Below are 6713 nucleotides of genomic sequence, written 5' to 3'. Positions count from 1 at the left end.
GGGCGGGGCGCCGGGAGGCCGGCGGGCCGGGGCTCCTGCGCAGGGGAGCCGGGCTGGAGCTTTTCCAATGTCTCTGGTTATTTAATAGAGCAACAGCAACTGACCACGTCCTCAGGTTTTTGCCTCTTTAGAAACAGCTTGCGGGACCTCAAAATCTGGCCGAGTGCTGGTTCATACACTTTTAAAAACCTAGAGGAGCGGTTACCAAGGAACTGGTTTTTAAGCTGGTATTCCTTTCGGCTAACGTGGCAAAAGTGTTAGTAGTGATGTCTGATGCTCAAATGGCTGAAAGGAGTTAGGAGAAGGCCTGAAACAAGAGCTGGAGATGTCCCCAAAGAAAACCAGTGAATTTCACAAACTGGGTCTGAAATTTCTCTTAAGAAATCTGTAGGGATTTGACAAAAACAAGCCAGAAATAAAAAATGTCTAACAATCCCAAATTCAAGTGTTGCATTTTGGACTAGCGAGACAAAAAGACTAGAAATCAAATGTTCTGGACTAGAAAAAACTACTGGAAACAGTTGCAGGGAAAGGAATGGCAGGAAATAAGGAAACCTTTGGCCTGATTGTAATTTCCTATCCAAACAGTTGGAACTGGGTCTAAGAGAGCTAAAAATAAGCCCCAGAAGGAAATCAAGTTCCCATGTCATGGTGGAAATCAGCAACCAGGATGGGGAATTGAGCCAGAATTTTTTTTTAGTCATACACGATTTTACATGCTGCTTCTATTCTGTTTGTAGCCAGGAGAGGGGGGGATTACCCAGCTAAACCAATACGAACACCTACTGTCTTGAGGAGAAAAAACAAAGGTACTGGTTGAAGTTAACCTGACTGTCCAAACAGAGTGCTAGGAAAGCTAAGAGAAAAGGGTATTTCCGGGAGCTATATATGGTGGCACAGTGCTAGTGGCAGCTTATAATTTGTTCCCAGAAATATAAAGTTAATTAATCAGATCACCCATAAGCCCTTAATATATAAAGTGGCAACACCTATCTTAATCAGCTGTCTAGGGCCAGATGTGTGCTAGAAGGCAGGGGGAAAGAAGAAAATCTGGCTGGCTTACTAGAGGACTTGCAAAGATTTGTGTCTTACTATGTGTACATACCAGCTAGGAATCCAGTCAGCTACCAGAGGACCAGTCTGTAGATTGACCATTTTATAAAGACAAGTGGAAGAAAGCATTAGGTGCCTACAAAGCTATGATTTTTTTTTCTGGATCATGATTTACACCCTTCATCAGAGTAAAATAGCCGTTAAGAAGAAGGTGATTGTCATCATCCTTATCAGCTCGGCTCTGCATTTAATGGGGAAGTGGGGATTAACAGCTGGTATGTGGTATTTTTGAACAATTAGAAAGAGACATAGGGACGGTTGGCAACAATGTAAAATTCAAAACTGGCAATTCTGTTGAAAGCTGGTACTGAAAAAAGTTTGGATGCAATAACAATCATTATAAATAAAATGCTGGCCAGCACAGACCTTGGCAGATGGTGAAATCTCCTTTCCCAGTTTGGGAAAGAGAGAGATGACTGAAGATGGGAACTCACACATGAAGAAGAAAAGCTTGGAAATGCAGGCATCAGCTTCCTAGGACTTAATCTGGGCACTTAAGCCAATAATCTGAATCTGGCTATTGAATCACATCTGTGTAACACATAGAAAAGTGGAACGTGGCACAAGCATGGTGGCTACTAGACCAGACATCTTCAGAAAAAGCTAGGAAGCACAGCTGTAATTTTACACCTAATTTGTTGAATGGGGACAGTGAGTCGAAACATGTATCACGCTAGAATCTGAAAAGCAGTTACTAGCTTTCTGATTATCAACCTGATTGCCAGCTTTTGTTGTAGTGAGTAACTGCATAGTAACTGAATATTTCTGACAAGAAGAAGATTGTAAAGAGAGAAGCCAAAAATATATAATGTGAGTCAGTAGGATACAGGTATAGATGAAACCTTCAAGGAGAAGCAGGGATGAAAGAGCTTTTACTGTGTTTGATCCAATATAGTGCACTACATCTTAATGAGTTTGAACTATCTTCTCATTAGGAGTTTCTCCCAGTTCGAAGATGTAGTTTGTGTTGGACTGGTCATCACAAGTTTGATTGGGGGGGGCGAGGTCCTTCAAAGGGGACAGGACATCAACATATTAGCCAGGTCTATCAGTATGTGTTATTAATGATGAAAGAAGAATCATGAGAGAAATTTATCTGGAAGATACATGTGAGGTTTTAGTCAGTTCTTGGGCCTCACCTGCAGTACGGGTTAAAAAAGAAGTGGTAACACTGGGGTGTTTGTGAACTCTGGCAAACCAAATTATGTCACTTGAAATAATTTTTATGCAGTATCACAAAGAAATGATACAGTGGATGCTCTATCAAATTAAATCTGATTCGTCACCCTCTATTTCAAAGTGCAGTATTAGGAGGTGGGTCACAAGGAGAAAAGACTGTTTTCCCTGCAGGACAAGGTCAGCAGCAAGTTAAAGTAGCAGTCATGGTGTGCAAGCTACTAGCTATGTTTGAAGGCTATCGGATCATGTTCCTCCCTCAGCTCATATATTATCTAGGCAAGATACTTCTGGTATATGCTGCAAATAGTTTAAAGTAAGCTTAAAACTACTAATCAAAATAAACTCAAAGAGATATGACTTATTTCTAAAAGACCCTGCTTACTCCTGCAGGTGAGATAAGGGGAGAGATCAGGGGCAAAATATTTCCTTTGATAAAAAGGAAATAATCTGTGCAAAACTGGCTCTCTCCTAGAGGCTGGCAGACATGCAGAGCTTCTGCAGGGCTTTTCTGTTCTGGAAGTTCTTTTATGGGTTTGTCAATATTGCAAAACTATTTCATAAGTTGGCGAAGAAAAAGAAAACATCTCAGTGGTTGAGAGTATTTGAGCACTTTCGGTTAAAAAAAAAGTTGTTGTAACTGCCACTGTATCAGTGTATTCACATTTCAAAACCTCTTTCATATCAGATATGGGTGCTAGTGCTTACATTGGAACTCAAACATTGTGAGTTGGAGGTGACTTTACACGGCAAAAGTCTAAATTCTCTGGCACCGCTGGACAGGAATTTGAAATGGTTACATCGGTTGAAAATAACTTTCACATGTATGAAAGTTTCTCATCATGATAGGCCATATATCCCTTCTGTTCTCTGAGCATGGCTGACAGTCCTAGTGTGTTAAGAAAACGAAGTTTAGGTAATGATTGTTGGGTTGGTTTTGGTTTGGGTTTTTTTTCACTTGCACTCTCCCTGCTACTTTAGAAGCCGTTGTCTCATTTAGATCTAATTTTACATGAGAGCACAAGTGTTAAAGATACTAGTTTCTGCGTGTTTTGTGAAATAGTATCTGGAACAAAGAACCCCTATTAATGTCGCACAGGGGGAAACGCGTAACTTAGCTTTTACTCTTCCAAGGGACAGCAGTCAGCTTGCCATATAGTATATGTATACACGTAGTTAGGACTTAACTGCAGTCAGGCCTCTTGCCCATCTCAAATAGGTAGGGGAGGGCTAAGCAGAGGAAGGTTTATGGTTGTGGAAGGAGGTGACTCATGGCATTCAGAGCCTAGAGTACGAATTCAGAGGAAATCTGGCTTCATTAATTCTGTAGCTCATGGAAAAATTTATTCAAGCTTGGGATCTTTGGTGGTTGGAAACACTGCAGTGTTCTGACTTTGTACCAGGTACTCATGCAGAGGTATTAATGCTGATACACTGCTTAACAAAAAAAAAAAGCTATAAAGCAAGAATTGGTTGCTCAGGAGAGTGAGTATAAGCTCATGAAGAGCTCTTTCCCTTAATTACAGAAGCATATAGATTCCAGATTTCATCTGTGAGATAGGGGGTTGTGCAAATGAAATGGTAATTTGTGCTTTTTTTGCACAGGAACAGGATTTTGTCGAAGGAACAGCTAGCTGTTCCATTATTCTCATATTAGAAATATCTTACAGGATCCTGATATTTGACTGTGTAGGTCAAAGTGGCCAACATCTCCAGTATCAATATGTTACACTAGAGTACTAAACTGTACAGAACCCTGGTTTTGACTATTCAAACCTTAAATATCTAGGTTTGGGGGTCTTTTTCTCAAATTAAATAGTTGCCAGTTAAGTTAACTAAAAATTTGTTACTCAGGATGGTTCCCAAACAGGAATACTGTAGCACAGGCAAAGCCATACACCCAGAGGATTACAACACACCATCCTAACGCCCAGGGTGCAATTTAGAGAAGTGTCTTTCTCAAAAGCAAGACAACCCCCATAAGAAGGAAATTGTGGAGGGTAGTATAGAAAAGTAGAAATAGGAATACTTACAGAAAAGCCTCAAAGGGCTCAGCTGTTGAGCTAAATATGAAGAGGTGAGCAGCAGTGGAATGCGTTTTTAAAATTCTTTTAAATTTATTGTTCTCTCTTGAAGGACCATGTGGGCAAACAGCTCTTCAGTGGAATATAAGCATGCACCTCTGAGGGGTCAGGTTTAAGACTCATGCTAGCTAACTGAAAGAAGGGAAATACTTAGTGAAATTCTGAGTAATTTTAACTCACTTTTAATCATGTGCCTTAATGTGGTGTAAATATTAGTAAAGCAGGGGTTCCAGAAACTTGGATTTCTAGGGGTAGATGCAAGAATCCAAAACATAATCTATCCCTTTGAAATGTGAACTGTTGAACCAGGCTAGAACTGAAGGGTTTGTGTTCTCTTTGACATAGCAAAAAATACTCGTATGATTTTTTTAAGTACTTGGCAACAGCTAAATTCTCTGGAAATTATAAATCCTAGATGAACTGTCAGAAGTTAATTGATGGTATGAGTGTGACCCAATTGCCCGCACTACTTTGAGTTAAGTTCTGCAGCACTTAACTTGTCTACGCTACTCCTTTAAAAGTTCAGTTAAACTTACTTATGGGGGTCCCCTCATGGCTGGACAAAAATATTTGAAAAGTTCTTTCTTTAAAGTGGAAATGCAAAGAACGGGTACAGCAATAGCCGCCTGGAATGCAGCTGAACCTAACCCCTCCCTAACTAATCCTGCTATGTTCTAACCTTGTCCTCCATGCATAATCAAAGGTGTCAAAGTCACATGCTTCAAAGTCAAGCCTTTGCAAGATCACGGCTTTCACTGTGTATGGAACATGCCCTTCCTGCCTGGCATGCTCTGCACGAGGAGGTTCCCCGTAGAAGCCATTATTATCTTGGTTAACACCACTCCCTCCTTTCATTTAATATTTTGGTGATGTCTTACTCTGTTTATTACTTTTAAGCTCTGTCTTGAGTTAAAGACCTAAAAATTATCAGAAAAGCAAGCAAATTCTCCAAAGAAAATACATTTTTTAAAGATTGTCAAAATAAAAAAATGTGATTAGAATTCATGAAATTTAGAAAACAAAGCAGAAAAATCAATGTATCATCGTCAAATCTTACAGAGCTAAAATGTAATGGGTTATGGTAAAATAAATTATTGTAATACTAGCTATTACCTAACATTGCTAGTCTTCAGAACTCATTTACAGAGACGATAGAATATGAGATGCTCTGGGGCAGACCACATAGGTAGGCGGATGACAGTGACTCCCTCACTGATGCTCTGCTGACTAAATCCCACTGCCCTACTGCTTGTAACATTAACTGTTACTGGTTGTGCATTTAAATACTCCGGTTATTTATGTAGCAGGCATGTAAATGTTGACAACTCTTACCGTTTTATAACATGTCTCAAATAGTTAAATATTGCCCATACTAACAACTCCAGCTGTTGTCATCAGACTCAGCTGAGGGAACTGGATTTCCTCAATGCAAAACCGACCATCAGGGACTATTTAAAAATGTCCAAGCAAAGAGACACTGGAAATCATGAGTCTTAAATGATACAACAGCAGATGTCTCTTGAAAAGTCCAAGAATTCTCTGTTTCATAAATTCCATGATTGCAAACCAATGTCAGGCTTTTAGGAGAAACTTTGGGCTTTTTCAATATTACTAATTCAGCCCTCGGCAGCGGAGTTACCACCGCACCTCGTACATATCCCTGGCTGTTGTTGCGGGCCTCTCTGGTGAGGTTGTGTCTGGGACTGGGAGAAATGTGGTCTCTCGAGCCTGTTTCTGGCTTTGCTGCAGGAGCACCGTGGGCACGACCGTCCTGTGGAGTGCAGCGCAGAAGAAATGATGCCCCAGACCGTCGCGCTGGACCCAGCCATGTCTGATGGTTCAGTCTCGATGCCAGCGCTGCAGCCAGAAGTGTAGGCAGCGAAACCGGGGAGAAGCTGCTCTGGGCAGGAGCTCGGGCTGAGGAGTTGCAGCACTTTGAGAAGCGGTGTGGAAAGGGGAACTGCGAGACACATCGTTGCCCATTGCACAACTGAGGCTTGAGTGAAGGTTTGGAGTCACTGCCTGGGTGAACACGGTCCCCCCCTGGATTTTATTTCCTGTTTCCCCAACCTCGCTATACTTCAGTGTCCCTGTATAGCCAGAGGTAGCTGTATAATGGGATAACTTTGTATTTTACTTATAAATAGCTGAAGTTTTATAAATAGTTTCCTGCACCAGTTGCTGTTGCCGAGCTGCGCAGAGGATCCTGCAGCGAGCCCCTAACTGTCCTGCTCCGGCGCCTGCTCTCCATCCTCTGGCAAGGTGACGCGTGAAAGCCCCGGGCACACGCAGCTCCCCACCGGGGCGCTGCCTCTCCCAGGCTTGAGAGGGGGGGAGGGC

Source organism: Aptenodytes forsteri, unplaced genomic scaffold (assembly GCF_000699145.1).
Source record: "Aptenodytes forsteri isolate BGI_AS27 unplaced genomic scaffold, ASM69914v1 Scaffold108, whole genome shotgun sequence".
NCBI lineage: Eukaryota > Metazoa > Chordata > Aves > Sphenisciformes > Spheniscidae > Aptenodytes > Aptenodytes forsteri.
Note: the sequence above shows the minus strand (reverse complement) of the source record.